At 46.3% G+C, this 17723-nt stretch overlaps 1 pseudogene; it reads right to left on the reverse strand.

Annotated features, from left to right (window-relative positions):
- Positions 1-17723, reverse strand: part of LOC139235459 (zinc finger protein 271-like) — a 59314-nt pseudogene that overhangs the window by 28187 nt on the left and 13404 nt on the right.

The following is a 17723-nucleotide window of genomic DNA, read 5'->3' on the forward strand; positions in this document are numbered from 1 at the left end:
AGGGTGCAGAAAAGATTGACAAGAATGATTCACGAGATGAGGGACTTCAGTTCCGTGGATTGACTGGAGAAGCTGGGGTTGTTCTCCTTGGAGCAGAGAAGGTTGAGAGGAGAATTGATAGAGGTGTTCAAAATCATGAGGGGTCCGGACAGAGTCGATAGAGAGATACTGTTCCCATTGGTGGAGGGGTCGAGAACCAGAGGAGAAGAATTTAAAGTGATTGGCAGAAGAACCAAAGGCAACGTAAGAAAAATCTACTTTGTGCAGCGAGTGGTTAGGATTTGGAATGCACGGCCTGAAAGGGTGGTGGAGGCAAAATCAATCACAGTTTCAAAAGAGAATTGGATAAGTATCTGAAAGAAAGCATTTGCAGGACTGGGGAAAAGGGCAGGACAGTGGGACTAGCTGGGATCAGGCAAGGGCTCGACGGGCCGAATGGCCTTCCGTGCTGTAACCATTCTCTGATTGTGTGAGGAGAACCACTCTGTTCCCTGACTCAATCTAAAGCCTTCCCGATTGTGAGCACCTCTGTTAAACCTGCCCTGCAGCTTCACTGCTCCAAGGAGAACCACCCCAGATGCAGCAGCCATCATCTTATTGAATGGCGGCAGGCTCGAGGGGCCAAAGGGCCGACTCATCTCCTATTTCTGATGTTCTCATGTATTCATGTCACTGGTCCCCATCCTGCCCCTGCTCTCTGCAGTAAGATGGCCGCCGTGCATGCTCCCTGCCCTGCAGCGGGACAATGGAAAGCATCGTGACGTCGAGGAAGCCCCACCCCTGTCGCTCCCTGCTCCCCGAGGTTGGCGGACCTCGGCCAAACACCCCAAAACCCCGACAGTAACCAAGGCCTACTCCCCCTGAAGGTACCCCGCAGCCAACACCCGCCGACTTGGCGGCCAAATCTCCCCGCCCGCGCGTGTCCGTGAGTATGTGAGTCTGCAGGGAGGCTGCACGTGCTGCTCATCCATTCTCCGCGGCCGCGGCAAAACGTCGTCTGTTCATCTGTCTGCAGCCAATCTCCTACAATAGGCTGGCCCCGCGCCTGTGCACAACACCGCCCCGCCTCACCCGGCCCGCCAAGCTCAAAAGCCGCGAGCGGAGTCCGCCAACCGCCCTCCCGCTGAACTCAGCCCGCAGCCAATGGCGAGGCGGCGCGGGGCACTAACCCAACCAGCGCATGCTGCTCCGCACCAACCAGTCAGTCAGTGGTTCCCCTCCCCTGAAGGTACTGACTCTGGCTGGGTTCAGTTCTACACTCACTGGTTCCCCTCCCCTGAAGGTGCTGACTCTGACTGGGTTCAGTTCTCCACTCACTGGTTCCCCTCCCCTGAAGGTGCTGACTCTGACTGGGTTCAGTTCTCCACTCACTGGTTCCCCTCCCCTGAAGGTACTGACTCTGGCTGGGTTCAATTCCAGACACTGACATCATTCACATTGTTTCTGCACCAAGATGGCCGCGCATGCGCTGTGCTACTCACTGAATCAAGATGGCGGAACGCTAAACATGTCCTCCTGCACCAAGATGGCCACCTTTAGCCTGTGCCTGTGACCCGGAGAAAGCCTCGAAGTTGTAACCGCCGATATTCCTGTTATTATTCCGGGCTTTCTGCGGGCACGGGTTGTTTATGAAGTCTCCCCGGCTCCCCGCTGGTCCATTACTCCGCTCCGTCCCGCTGAAGAGGACACTTCTGAGGTGCCTATCCAAAACATGTCGCTTCTGCCATTACACGCACCGCGCATGCTCCAAACACAGCCAGGGCCCGCGCCTGCGCACCGAGCTCCTGTAGTCTGGGTGCGGCATTTCCCCCCGCGGGGCATGCTGGGTACATAAGACCATGAGAAATTGGAGCAGGAGTGCTCACCCGGACTCCCGAGCCTCTTCCCCATTTAATAACATTTGATGGGACAACGTACAGGGAGGTTAACTCTGTATCTAACCCGTACTATACGAGTTCTGCAGTGTTTGATGGGACATCGTACAGGGTGATTAACTCTGTATCTCACCAATGCAGTACCAAGCCTGGGAGTGTTTGGAGAGGATAGAGGGAGATTTAATATTTATGTAACCCGTGCTGTACCTTCCCAGGGATTGTTTGTTGGGACAGTGTAGAGTGAGAAATTACTCTCTATTTATCACGTTCTGTTCCTGCCATGGAGTGTTTTGGGAAGATATACTCCGTGTCTATCCTGTGCTGTACTGGCCCTGGCAGTGTTTGATGGGACAATGCTGAGGCGGCTTTACTCTCTATCTAACCTGTGCTGTGCATGCGCTGGGAATGTCTGGGGGGACAGTGCAGAGGGATCCTTACTGTGTATTTAACCTGTGCTGTCCTGCCCTTGGAGCGTTTAATGGGTCAGCCTACATGGAGCTTTAAATTGAGACGAACCCTTGCTGTACCTGCTCTGGGATTCTTCAGGACAATGCAGAAGGAGCTTTACTCTGTATATAACCTGTACTGTACCTGCCTTGGAACTGGGTAGGGAGAGATTTACTCTGTGTTTAAACCGTGCTGTACTTCACCTCACTGTTTGATGCAGCAGAGTAGAGGGAACGTTACTTGGTAACTACCCTGTGAGTGTTTGATATGTCACGTAGAGGGAGCTTTAGTCTGTGTTTAACCCATGTTGTAATTGCCCTGGGAGTGTTTGTTGCAGCATTGTAGAGGGAGAAATTACTTTGTATTTATCCCGTTCTGTTGCTGCCATGGAGAGTGTTTTGGGGAAGATATGCTCCATGTCTAACCTGTGCTGTACTGGCTCTGGCAGTATTTGTTGGGACAATGTTGAGGGGGCTTTACTCTTTTTCTAACCCATGCTGTACCGGCCCTGGCAGTGTTTGATGGGACAGTGTAGAGGGAGCTTTACTCTGTATCTCACCAATGCATTATCTACTCTGGAATGCTTGGGACAGTGTCGAGGGAGATATACTCCATATTTAACCTTTGTTGTACTTGCCCTTGGAATGTCTGGTGGGACAGTGTCGAGGGAGCTTTGCTCTGTATCTAAGCAAGGCGAGCATATTCTTCCTTAGATTAGGAGATCAAAACTGTGCACAATACTCCAGGTATGATCTTACCAAGGCCCTTTATAATTGTACAGCAAGGTTTGAGAGTGGATTACCTTGTAACTAAATTATACTGGACCGGCCCTTGGAGTGTTTATTTGGAAAGTATAGAGGGATCTTTACTTAGTATCCAACCAAAGCAGTACCTGCCCTGGGCGTGTTTGATTGGACAGTGTAGAGTGAGCTTTACTCTGTATCTAACCTGTGTTGTGCCTGCCCTGGGATTGTTTTATGGGACAGTGTAGAGGAAGCTTTACTCTGCATCTAACCCGTGCCGTACCTGCACTGGGAGTGTTTGTGATGGGACAGTGTAGAGAAAGCTTTACTCTGTATTTAACCCATGATGTACCTACCCTAGGTGTGTTTGATGGGGCAATGTAGACGGAGCTTTACTTTGTATTTAAGTCGGGATAAATGGGCCATTTTCCGGTTGGCAAACAATGACGACTGGGGTGCTGCAGTGATCAGTGCTCAGTCCTCAACTATTTACAATCTTGGATAAAGGGACCAAGTGTAATGTAGCAAAGATTGCTGATGATATAAAGATGGATGGGAAAGCATATTGTGAAGAGGACATAAAAAATATGCAAAGGGATGTGGACAGGCTAATTGAGTAGGCATAAAATTGGCAGATGGAGTATAACCGGGAAAATGTGAGGTTACTTACTTTGGCAGAAATAATAGAAAAGCAAATTATAATTTAAGTGGAGAAAAATTGTAAAGTGCTGCATTACAGTGGAACCTGGGGGTCATTGTGCATGAAACAGAAAAAGTTAGTGTGCAGTTACAGCAAGTGATCAAGAAGGCAAATGGAATGTTGGCCTTTATTGCAAGGGGGATAAAGTATAAAAGCAGAGAAGTCCTGCTACAACTGTACAGGTGATTGGTGAGGCCACACCTAGAGTACTACGTACAGTTTTGGTCTCTGAATTTAAGGAAGGATATACTTGCAATGGAGGTTGTACATAGAAGGTTCACTAGGTTCATTCCGGAGATGAGGGGATTGACTTATGAAGATAGGTTGAGTAGGTTGGGCGTATATCATTGGAGTTCAGTAGAATGAGAGGTGATCTTATCAAAACATATAACATAATGAGGGGGCTCAGCAAGTTGAATGCAGTGAGGATATTAGCACTCACAGGGGATACTAAAACTCGGGGACATAGTCTCAGAATAAGAAGCCGCCCATTTAAAACTGAGATGAGGAGAAATTTCTTCTCTCAAGGGTTGTAAATCTATTGACTTTCTGCCCCAGAGAGCTGTGCATACTGGGTCATTGAATATATTAAAGGCGGAGATAGACAGATCCTTGAGCGATAAGGGAATAAAGGCTTATGGGGAATGGGCAGGAAAGTGATCTTGGGCTCTGCTCCAATCAGCCATGATCTTACTAAATGGCAGAGCAGGCTCGAGGGGCTAAGTGGCCTATTCCTGCTCCTATTTCTTCAATTATAATCACCCGATGTTGTACCTGCCCTGGGAGTGTTTGATGGGACAATGTAGACGGAGCTTTACTCTGTATCTAACCCGTGCTGTACCTGCCCTATTATTGTTTGTTGGGACAGTGTCGATGGAGCTATATTCATTATCTATCCCATGCTGTAATTGCCCTAGGAGTGTTTGATGGGACAGTGTAGAGGGAGCTTTATTCTGTATCTATCCTGTGCTGTAGTTGCCCTGGAATGGTTGGGATAGGGTAGAGGGAGATATACTCCATATCTCTTCTGTGTTGTACCTGCCCTTGAAATATCTGGTGGGATAGTGTTGAGGGAGCTTTACTCTGTATCTAAGCAAGGCAAATATATCCTTCCTTAGATAAGGAGATCAAAACTGTTCAACTGTTCAGGTGTGGTCTCATCAAGGCCCTGTACAATTGTAGTGAGAGAATAGAGTGAGAATTACACTATCTAAATTATGCGGTACCTGCCCTTGGAATGTTTATTTGGACAGTGCAGAGGGAGCTTTACTTAATATCTAACCAATGCAGTACCTGCCCTGGGAATGTCCTGTGCAATAGTATATAGGGAGATTCAGTCTGTACCTAACTCATGCTGTTCCTGCCCTGGAATGGTTGGGACAGGGTAGAGGGAGATGTGCCCTGTGTCTAACCTGTGCTGTACCTGCTCTGGAAGTGTTTGATGCGACATTGTAAAGTGAGCTTTACTTTGTATATATTCCGTGCTGTATCTGCCCTGTGATTTGATGCAACAGTGTAGAGGAAGTTTTATTCTATATCTAACCAATGCAGGATCTACTCTGGAATATTGGACCAGGGTAGCGGGAGATATACTCCGCATTTAACCTGTGTTGTACCTGTCCTTGGAATGTCTGGTGGGACAGTTTCGAGGAAGCTTTACTCTGTATCTAAGCAAGGCAAGTATATCCTTCCTTACATAAGGTGACCAAAAACTGTGCACAATTGTAAAGAGAGATTAGAAAGAGAATGACACTCTATCTGAATTGTGCTGTAGCTGTTCTAGGAGTGTTTATTTGGACAGTATAGAGGGAGCTTTACTTAGTGTCTAACGAATGCAGTACCTGCCCTGGGAGTTTTTGATAGAACAGTGTAAAGGGAGATTTACTTTATATCTAACAAATGCTGTATCTGCAAAGGAATGACTGGATCAGGGTCGAAGGAGATGTACTCTGTGTTTAACCTGTGCTGTACCTGCTCTGGGAGTGTTTGGTGGGATGGTGTAGAGGGAGCTTTACTCTGTATCTGACCTGTGTTGTACCTGCCCTGGGAGTGTTTGGGATATTGTGGACTGAGATTTACTCTGCACCAACTCAGGTAGTGTTGAGGACAGAATTGAGTGAGATTTACACTGTATCTAACCCGTGCATTACTGGTAGTTCTGACTTGCGAAAAAGTTAAAATCTATTATTAAGCACATAGTAATTAATAACAGGATTGGGCAGAATCGACACGGATTTATGAAAGGTAAATTGTACTTGATAAAACTGTTAATGTTTATTGAGGTTGTAACCAGCAGGATAGATAAGGGGGAACCACTGGATGTGGTGTATTTAGATTTACAGAAGGCATTCGACGAGGTGCCTCACAAGGGATTATTAAACAAAATTAGGGCTCATGGGATTGGGCGCAATATACGAGCAAGGATTAAGGATTGGTTAACGGTCAGAAAACAGAGAGTAGAAATAAACGGGTGATTTTCGGGTTGGCAAGCTGTAACTGGTGGGGTGCTGCAAGGATCGGTGCTTGGGCCCCAGCTATTCACAATCTATATCAATAATTTGGATGAGGGGACCAAGTGTAATATATCGAAGTCTGCTGAGGCTACAAAGCTAGTTGGGGATGTTAGTGTGAGGAGGATGAAAATAGGTTTCAAACTGATATGTACAGGCTCAGTGAGTGGGCAAGAACATGGCAAATGAAATATAATGTGAAGAAATGTTAAGTTAGACACTTATAGTAAAAATAGAAAGGCAGAGTATTTTTTAAATGGTGAGAGATTGGGAAACATTCTGTTCAGAGGGACGTGGGTGTTCTTGCACACAAATCGCTAAAAATTAATATGCAGGTGCAGCAAGCAATTAAGAAAGCAATAGGTTTATTGGCCTTTATTACAAGAGGATTTGAGTATTTACGTCTTACTGCAATTATACAGGGCCCTGGTGAGACCACACCTGAAGTACTGTGTGCAGTTTTGGTCTCCTTACCGAAGGAAAGATAAACTTGCTATAGAGGGAGTGCAATGAAAATTCAGCAGACTGATTGCTGGGATGGGGGGATTGTCCTATGAGAGATTGAGTAGACCAGGCCTATATTCTCCAGCGTTTAGAAGAATGAGAGGTGAGAGACGAGACACACATCCCATGAACAAATTTTTAAAAAGAGATGTGAGGTGCTTAAATTTAATCAAGGGCACCAGCTAAATTATTAGAGACACACCCGGTCCTTCAGGGCCTGTGTCCAGGGGAGAGGCTGATGGGTTTATCTGATCATCTTTGGGTAAAATGTTGTGTTCATTGATGCTGGCACAAGGTGCTCAGCTCAAACACTCTCCAGTCGGGCACAGCACGGGTCAGAGACAGAGTGAACCCATCGGTCGCTCCCCGACACAGATACTGAGGGACAGGGAGTGTCTGGGACACTGACATTTCTCACTCAATAAGGTATAAATTGATCCTGTACCTCTCCCCATTAATACTGGGCTCCACACGGCTCGAATCCTGCTCCTGTTGCCCTTCCTGTGACAGCACTGAGCTCAACCCAGCCCATAATGAACAGGGCTCAGGGAGAGTGGTTGCTAGGCGCTGCAGTGATGTCACTAAGCAGGGCCATTCAACCAATCTGGTCCTCTCCTTGTCCCTTTTAAAGGTGGAGAGCTGGGACATCCTGTCTCAACACACACACCCTGTTCATACTGAGAATCCCCAGGAAGGCCCAAGGCTCAGAGTGTGGAACACAACCAAGGGGGAAAAGAGGAGGATAGAAGGGGAGGTAAATCATGGAGTAGAGACTGAGGGCCACCAAGCTTCAGTTTTAGAGCCTGTAGACTTCAGGAGGGGGAAGAGTTCGTTAGAAATATAGAAACATAGAAAATAGGTGCAGGAATAGGCCATTCGGCCCTTCGAGCCTGCACCACCATTCAAACAATCATGGCTGATCATTCACCTCAGTTCCTCTTTCCTGCTTTCTCTCCATACCACTTGATCCCTTTAGAGGTAAGGGCCATATCTAACCCACTCTTGAATATATGTAACGAACTGGCATCAACAACTCTCTGCGGCAGAGAATTCCACAGGTTAACAACTTTGAGTGAAGGCGTTTCTCCTAATCTCGGTCCTAAATGGCTTACCTCTTATCCTTAGACTATGTCCCCTGGTTCTGGACTTTCTCAACATCGGGAACATTCTTCCTGCATCGAACCTGTCCAGTCCCGTCAGAATCTTATATGTTTCTATGAGATCCCCTCTCATTCTTCTAAATGCCAGTGAATACAGGCCCAGTCGATCCAGTCAATCATCATAGGTCAGTCCTGCCGTCCCGGGAATCAGTCACGTGAACCTTTGCTGCACTCCCTCAATAGCAAGAATGTCCTTCTTCAGAATAAGTTACCAAAACTGAGCACAATATTCCAGGTGAGGCCTCACGAAGGCCCTGCACAACTGCAGTAAGACCTCCCTGCTCCTATACTCAAATCCGCTTGCAATGAAGGCCAACATACCATTTGCCTTTTTCACCACCTGCTGTACCTGCAAGCCAACTTTCAATGACTGATGTACCATGACACCCTTGTCCCATTACAATTCCCCTTTTCTTAATCTGTCGCCATTCAGATAATATTCTGTCTTCATGTTTTAGCCATCAAGTGGATAACCTCACATTTATCCACATTATACTTCATCTGCCATGCATTTGCCTGTCCAAGTCACCCTGCAGCCTCTTAGCATCCTCCTCACAGCTCACACCGCGATCCAGCTTAGTATCATCTGCAAACTTGGAGATATTACACTCCATTCCTTCATCTAAATCATTGATGTATATTGTAAATAGCTGGGGTCCCAGCACTGAGCCATGCGGCACCTCACTAGTAACTGCCTGCCATTCTGAAAAGTACCCGTTTATTCAGACTTTATGCTTCCTGTCTGCCAAACAGTTCTCTATCCACATCCATACATTAACCCTAATAGCATGTGCTTTAATTTTGCACACCAATCTCTTGTGTGGGATCTTGTCAAAAACTTTTGAAAGTCCAAATACACCACATCCACTGGTTCTCCCTTGTCCACTCGACTAGTTACATCCTCAAAAAATTCTCGAAGATTTGTCAAGCATGATTTCCCTTTCATAAATCCATGCTGACTTGGAAAGTTCCCATCACTGCTTTCCAAATGCGCTGCTATTTCATCTTTAATAATTGATTCCAACATTTTCCCCACGACCCTTGTCAGACTAACCAGTCTATAATTACCCGTTTTCTCTCTCCCCCCTTTTTTAAAAAGTGGTGTTACATTAGCTACCCTCCAGTCCATAGGAACTGATCCCGAGTCGATAGACTGTTGGAAAATGATGAGCAATGCATCCACTATTTCTCGGGCCACTTCCTTAAGTACAGTGAGATGCACTCTGTAGTTTCAGGATCCAGGGAGAGAACAAGGAGCAGATGGGGAGATTGGCGTGGACTCCAGCACAGTGAGAATGTCGGGGGAGGGAGATTGTGTCGGGTCGTGTATTAAGGGTGTAGGAGGGAGAAGAGAGGAAAAGTCAGAGGAGCAATTACTGCAGCAGTGTCCATCAATAGTGAGAGAGAGAATGTGGGGTTCAGAGTGGGCCTGGACTGGCAGGTAAACTGTTTGTTTGCTGTGAACAGTTTTCCTTCTGTCACAAATAGCCTCCTGTAGCCCAGTGACACAAACGGCCCATTAAACACCTCCAATGTCCTTTGGTCTGGTGAGGTCTCCCTTTGTGAAACATCAGCTGTTGTTAAAGCTTCTCATTCTGACTCGCTTACAGTGAGACAGTATCCACTGTCCCTTTTATTCCATGGGCTTCATCTTTGCTGGTATTGGTAACACGCCCGGGATCACTAAACACAAAACCCAGTCTGTTAATCACTTTCAGCTACTGGACTTAGTATGTTCCCCACAGCACCTCTCTCACCTTCTATGTGTGAATAGAGCATCACGTCTGCAAAGCTGGTTTAAGTTTATATCCAGGCAGAAAATCTATTTAAGAAAAGCCTGTAGGCCGATGAGACACTGCTCAGGTGCCAGTGTGCTGCTGGTTTGCCCGGCATTTTGCCTGTAATGGAAGATAACTGAACATGTCTCCCAGTGTAACCTTTGCTGTAATGAAATGTGTCTTTTAATAAGCCTCATGACCTTGCTCATGTCTGCTGCAATTGTGTTGAAAGGGGATGTGTGGGGTGATGGTGTTTGTATGGAGATGTGAAACAAGGAAACGGTATCTGTGTGTGGCAGTGACACAGCGTTGTGGTTACAGGCAGAACCATGCACCGATATCCTTGTGGTTATGGTTTGAGCAGGATCAGTTCATGAATGCTCAAGCTAAGAGGTGCCAGGGATCGGGAGCAGAGGCAGTAAATCAAATCTAAATGTAAATTCCGATGTAGTTTATTTCATTTATTCCTATTTTAATACCTTTTTCTGAATGTGGCCCATGCCAAGTGCCAGGATATTGGATCAGGCCCACCATAGAAAATGAGTTTGACACCTTGAGGTAGACAATGTCAACCAGATTCCCCCATCTACCAACCTAACAACTTCTTTACAAACTCAAGATAGTTTGTAAGACGTGACCATGTTTACCGGAATCCATGTTCAGTATCTCTCATGGCCCCTTCCCTTTCCCCATGATGGAAAACAGCATCTCTCAGGATCAAGCACCTTCCCGGTGATTGAGGTCACGTTGATGGGCCTTCAATTCCCGAGCTCTGACTTGTGCCCAATTTGAAAAATGGGAACTACGTGTGCTACCTTCCAATCTCAGGGAACAACCCATGATTCTACTGAGCTGTTGGAGATATGGGCAAGGGGCTAACAGAGCACCCATCCCATCTCTTTAAACATACTTGGGTGGATATCATCCGCACCTTACACCGTCAAGATTACCCCACACGGTGACTTTGCTGACAGTGAAGTGTGATGAGATAGACTAAAATGCCGTTTGCCCCTCTCAGTGTGACCCTGAAGGATTGTGTCCATGCTGAAGGTCTCCCCCATACGATCCTCCCCACAGATTGTCCTCACTGAGCTCCAGTTAGGTGATGCTAAACACTCGGGTGGTAAAGACAAAAATCCACAGCAATATGTTGAAAGCAACACTAATTTATTTGTCTATATCGCAAATATTAAACTGCAGTCCAGTTACAGGAGTTATTAGCATCAGCAGAAACAAACCTCAAATGTCAGAATGAACATGGTTCAGTCCGGATGTGATTAACAGCAGCAATAACAGTAGAATCCCAACCCTGCAGTCACTTGTGAACACACTGGTGTTTCATCAGGGTGGATGACTGAGTGAATCCCCTTCCACACTCAGAGCAGGTGAATGGCCTCTCCCCAGCGTGAATTCGCTGGTGTCTCAGCAGGTGGGAGGACCGAGCGAATCCCTTCCCACAATCGAAGCAGGTGAACGGCCTCTCCCCAGTGTGAACTCGCTGGTGTATCAGCAGGTTGGATGGCTGAGTGAATCCCTCCCCACACTCGGAGCTGGTGAACGGCCTCTCTCCAGTGTGAACTCGCTGGTGCCTCAGCAGGTCGGCTGACCAAGTGAATCCCTTCCCACAATCGGACCAGCTGAATGGCCTCTCCCCAGTGTGAACTCGCCAATGTGTTTCCAGCTTGAAACATTTCCCACATTTCCCACAGTCCCCATATTTACACAGTTTCTCCCCAGTATGACTGCACTTGTGTCTCTCCAGGTTGGCTGATCGGCTGAAGCCTTGTCCACACGCAGAGCACGTGTACCATTTCTCCCCACTGTGAACAGTGCTTTTTGCTTCCATGGTCAAAGGCCGATGATATTCCATTCCCGATGAATTGAGTGGCTCCGTCATATCTTAATGTGATGTTTGGTTTGAGCCTCTGGTCGACGAATATTCCCCTTTTAATAACCTGTAAAGTAAGTTTCAAACAGAAAAAAGGGTGGGTGAGAGAGAACCCATAAAAAAACAAAGGCAGGTTGTGAAATTGAGCTGAATGAACCTGGCTATTTGTGCGGCCGGCAACAGAAAAAAAGTGACCACGAAAGCTGCCGGATTGTCATAATAACCCAACTGATCACCAATGTCCTTCAGGGAAGGGAACCCACCACCCGGTCTGGGCCTACACAAGACTCTGGCCTCTATGGGAGGAGGGAGAGGTGGGCAGGGCGAAGAGGAGGGAATTTAAACATCTGTAACTCGACCAGAACTTTGACAGAACCTCCCAAACCCACAACCTCTCCCACCTAGATGGACCAGGGCAGCGGGTGCATGGGAAATCCATCACCTCCAAGTGCCCCTCCAAGTCTCACACCATCCTGACTTGGGCATATATCGCCGTTCCTACATCATCACTGGGTGAAAAACTTGGAACTCCTCACCTAACAGCATTGGGGGAGGGCGTTCATCACACAGACTGCAGCAGTTCGAGAAGGCCCACCATCACCTTGTGAAGGGGCAAATGGAAATTGGAAATATATTCTGGCCCTACGAGCGACACCCACATCCTAAGAATGGATTAAAACAAATCTGCATATTGAAAGCCTCTATAGAAATACTTGTTCCTAAAACAATACGCTTCTACCTTGTGCGGGCAGTGTCTGTTTCACAACCTAATCTCCCCTAGAATCCACCGCCGTTGATAGTCTCTCATGGGAAATTGTTTGTCCCGACTGGGTCGAGGTACTGGGGGTTAAACCCAGCAGCTTCTCCCCGCTCTCCAATCCAGCTCAAACTCTTGCAACAAACAGACCCACACAGGAGGCCAGGGAGCAACTTCGGCATCCAGCGCCCACCCTGATACAGAGCGGCTCTGGATTGGTCGCTCTGTGTTTCCAGTATCGATGGACTTACGATCAGCATATGAGGGAGAAGTGAATGGAGGCTTATGCTGAGAGAGTTAGAACCATAGAATCAGAGAATGGTTACAGCATGGAACAAGATCATTCGGCCCATCGAGCCCGTGCCAGCTCTCTGTAAGAGCACCTCAGCTAGTCCCACTCCCCCGCCCTTACCCCACAACCCTGCAAATGTTTTTCTTTCAGGTACTTATCCAACTCCCTTTTGAAAACCGTGATTGAGTCTGCCTCCACCACTCTTTCAGCCCGTGCAATCCAGATATTAGACACTCGCTACGCAAAAAGGTTTTTTCTTTTGTCGCCTTTGGTTCTTTTGCCAATCACCTCAAATTTGTGTCCTCTGGTTCACGACCCTTCTGCCAATGGGAACAGTATCTCACGATCTACTCTGGCAAGACCACTCATGATTTTGAACACCTCTATCAAATCTCCTCTCAATCTTCCCTGCTCTAAGGGGAACATAAGAAATAAGAATGGGAGTCGGCCATTTGCCCCTCGAGCCTGCTCTGTCATTCAATAAAATCATGGCTGATCTAATCATGGACTCAGCTCCACTTCCCCGCCCGCTCCCCATAAACCTTTACTCCCATAATCGCTAAAAAAATCTATCTATCTTCGCCTTAAATATATTCAATGATCCGGTCTCCACAGCTCTCTGAGGCAAAGAATGCCACAGAATTAGAACCCTGAGAGAAGAAATTACCCCTCATCTCAGTTTTAAATGGGCAATCCCCTATTCTGAAACTATGCCCCCTAGCTCTAGATTCCCCTATGAGTGGAAATATCCTCTCTGAATGCACCTTGTCAAGGCCCCTCAATATCATCTATGTTTCAATTATATCACCTCTCAGTCTTCTGAACTCGAATGAGTATAGGCGCAAGCTACTCAATCTTTCTTCATAAGTCAACCCCCTCATGTCAGGAATCAAAATAGTGAACCTTCTCTGAGCTGCCTCCAATAAAAGTATATCCTTCCTTAAATACACAGAAACCAAAACTGTAAGCAGTACTCCAGGTGTGGCCTCATTAAAACCCTGTACCGTTGTAGCAGGACTTCTCTGCTTCTCTGCTATCCCCCTTGCAACCTCAGCTGCTCCAGTTGTCCAGGTAACTGAAGTCCCTCATCCCTGGAATCATTCTCGTAAATCTTTTCTGCACCCTCTCCAAGGCCTTCACATTATTCCCAAAGTGTGTTGCACACAATTGGGCATAATACTCCAGTTGAGGCCGAACCAGTGTTTTGTACAGGTTCATCATAATATCCACGCGTTTGTACTCTATACTTCTATTTATAAGCAGTGATACTGTCTAGTGTAATATAAACAGGGACAGGGTCTAGTGTAATATAAACAGAGGCAGGGTCGAATGTAATATAAACCGAGACAGGGTCATGTGTAATTATAAACAGTGACATGGTCTAAGGTAATATTTAAAATTACTCCTGGTGCCATGAGTTAGTGAGTACAGAAATAGGAGGATAGAGCAGATGAATGCGTGGCTGGAGAGATGATATAGGAGGGAGGGCTTTAGATTCCTGAAGCATTGGGACCGCTTCTGGAGGGAGGTGGGACCAGTACAATCTGGACGGGTTGCACCTCAACAGAGCCGGGACCAATATCCTCGCCCGGGGTGGGGGGGGGGGGGGTTTGCCAGTGCTGTTGGGGAGAGTTTAAACTAGCTTGGCAGGGGAATGGGAACCTGAGAATAGATTCAGTCGGTAGGGAAGTAAAGCTGGAATTAGAAAGCAAAAATGTAGAAAGTGAGTTTGAAGGACAGAAGAAAAAAGCAGGAAAAACAGGTAAAAAAAACAAATTTAAAAGTTCTTTGTCTAAATGCACATAACATTCGTAACAAAATAGATGAGTTGACGGCACAAATAGATACAAATGGGTATGATCTGATAGCCATTACAGAGACGTGGTTGCAAGGTGACCAGAACTGGGAACTGAGTATTCAAGGATATTTGACAATTCGGAAGGACAGACAGAAAAAAAAAGGAGGTGGGATAGCTCTGTTAATAAAGGATGAGATCAGTGCGTTAGTGAGAAACGATATTTGCTCAGAGGATCAAGATATTGAATCAGTTTGGGTGGAGATGAGGAATAATAAAGGGAAAGTCACTGGTGGGCAGAGTCTATTGGCCCCCGAATAGTAGCTACACTGTTGGACGGAGTATAAATCAAGAAATAATGGAGGCTTGTAATAAAGGAACGGCAATATTTATGGGTGATTTTAAACTTCATATTGATTGGACAAAGCAAATTGGCCAGGGTAGCCTTGAGGAGGAGTCCATAGAGTGTATCCAGGATAGTTTCCTTGAACAGTACGTTGTGGAACCAACCAGGGAGCAGGCTATCTTAGATCTAGTACTGTGTAATGAGGCAGGATTAATAAATGATCTCGTACTAAAAGATCCTCTTGGAATAAGTGACCATAATATGGTTGAATTTCAAATTCAGCTCGAGGGTGAGAAAGTTGGTTCTCAAACTAGGGTCCTAAGCTTAAATAAAGGAGACTGCAGAGGTATGAGGGCAGAGTTGGTTAAACTGGACTGGGAAAATAGATTAAAGAATGGGACGGTTGATGAGCAGTGGCTGACATTTAAGGAGATATTTCATTACCTGCAACAAAAATATATCCCAATGAGAAGGAGAGACTAAGAGAAGGGATAACCATCCGTGGCTAACTAAGGAAATAAGGGAGGAATCAAATTGAAATCAAAGGCATATGGTGTGGCCAAGACTAGTGGGAGGCCAGAGGTTTATGACATTTTTAAAAGCCAGCAGAGAACGGCTAAAAAAATTATTTAGAGGGAAGATAGATTATGAAAGTAAGCTAGCACAGAATATAGTAAGAGTCCTTCATGGTGGAAGACACTAAAAACATCCCAGCAGTGGATAAGCGAGGGGCTATAGGTAGGGAGTTACGTAATACAATCACTAATGACGTAGTATTAGGTACAATAATGGGACTAAAGGCAGAACAGTCCCCTGAACATGATGGCTTGCATGCTAGGGTCTTAAGAGAAGTGGCTGCAGAGATAGTGGAAGCATTGGTTGTAATCTACCAAAATTTCCTGGATTCTAGTGCGGTCCCAACAGATTGGAAAGCGCAAAAGTAACTTGCCGATTTGAAAAAGGAGGCAGACAAAAAGCAGGAAACCATATACCAGATAGCCTAACATCTGTCGTTGGGAAAATGCTGGAGTCCATTATTAAGGAAGCAGTAGCAGGACATTTGGAAAAGCATGATTCATTCAAGCAGATTCAACATGGTTTTATTAAAGAGAAATCATGTTTACAAATTCGCTGGAGTTCTTTGAGGATGTAACGAGCAGGGTGGATAAGGGGGAAGCAGTGGATGCGATGTATTTGGATTTCCATAAGGCATTCGATAAGGTGCCACCTAAGAGGTTACTGCACAATATAAAAGCTCACTGGGTTGGGTGTAATATATTAACGTGGCTAGGGGATTGGCTAACTAACAGAAAACAGAAGGTCGGGATAAATGGGTCATTTTCCAGTTGGCAAACATGACTATTGGAGTGCCGCAGGGATTGGCGCTGGGTCCTCAACTATTTACAATCCATATTAATGACTTGGATGTAGGGACCGAGGTTGCAGTTGTTACAGAAATTGTGTGGAAGACACAAAAAATCTGCAAAGGGATACAGACAGGTTTAGACAGAGGGCAAACATTTGGCAGATGAAGTATAATGTGGGAAAATGTGAGGTTATCCACTTTAGCAGAAATAATAGAAACGCAAATTATAATTTAAATGGAGAAAAATTGCAAAGAGCTGCATTACAGAGAGACTTGGGGGTCTTGTGCATGAAACACAAAAATTTAGTATGCAGGTACAGCAAATAATCAGGAAGGCAAATGGAATGTTGGCCTTTATTGCAAGGGGGATAGAGTATAAAAGCAGAGAAGTCATGCTACAACTGTACAGAATAATGGTGAGGCCACACCTGGAGTACTGCGTACAGTTTTGGTCTACGTATGTAAGGAAGGATATACTTACATTGGAGGCTGTTCAGAGAAGGTTAACTAGGTTGATTCCAGAGATGAGGGGGTTGATTTCTGAGGATAGGTTGAGCAGGTTTAGCCTCTACACATTGGAGTTCAAAAGAATGAGAGGTGCTCTTATTGAAACTTAATGATAATGAGGGGGCTCGCCAAGCTGGATGCAGAGGGGATATTTCCCTTCATCGGGAAAACTAAAATTAGCAGACATAGTCTCAGAATAAAGAGCCGCCCATTTAAAACTGAGATTTTTTCTCTGAGGGTTGTAAATCCATGGAATTAGCTGCCCCAAAGAGCTGTGCAAGCTGGGTCATTGAATATATTTAAGGTGGAGAGAGACACATTTTCAGCGATAAGGGAGTAAAGGGTTATGGGGAGCGGGCACGGATGTGAACTCGAGTCCATGATCAGATCAGCCATGATCTTATTGAATGGGGAGCAGGCTCGAGGGACCAAATGGTCTACTCTTGCTCCTATTTCTTATATTCTTATGTCATAGACTGCTTCACCTCCACTCCCAATTTTCCCCACCAATTCTGGCTGCGTACAGTTCGACACTCACTGGCTCCCCTCCCCCCTTGATGGTTCTGATTCTGGCTGAGTCCAGTTCTACAATCACTGGTTTCCTCTCCCTCTCCTCCAATAATGGTGCTAACTGTGGCTGGGTCAAGTTCTACACTCACTGGTTCCCCTCCCCTGAAGGCACTGACTCTGGCTGGGTTCAGTTCTACACTCGCTGGTTCCTCTTCCCTGAAGGTGCTGACTGTGGCTGGGTTCAGTTCTACACTCACTGGTGCCCCTGCCCTGAGGGTGCTGACTCTGGCTGGGTTCAGTTCCAGACACTAACATTCCAACACCAAGATGGCCGCGCATGCGCTCTGCTACTAACTGCATCAAGATGGCGGAACGCTGAACATGCTTCCTGTACCAAGATGGCCGCTGTTACCTTGGGCCTGAGACCGGGAGAAAGCCTCGAAGCTGTAACTGCCGATATTCCGGTTATTATAGAAACAGAGAAAATAGGGCAGGAGTAGGCCATTCGGCCCTTCGAGCCTGCACCGCCATTCAATGAGTTCATGG

The sequence above is a fragment of the Pristiophorus japonicus genome, chromosome 23 (genome assembly GCF_044704955.1).
Source record: "Pristiophorus japonicus isolate sPriJap1 chromosome 23, sPriJap1.hap1, whole genome shotgun sequence".
Lineage (NCBI taxonomy): Eukaryota > Metazoa > Chordata > Chondrichthyes > Pristiophoridae > Pristiophorus > Pristiophorus japonicus.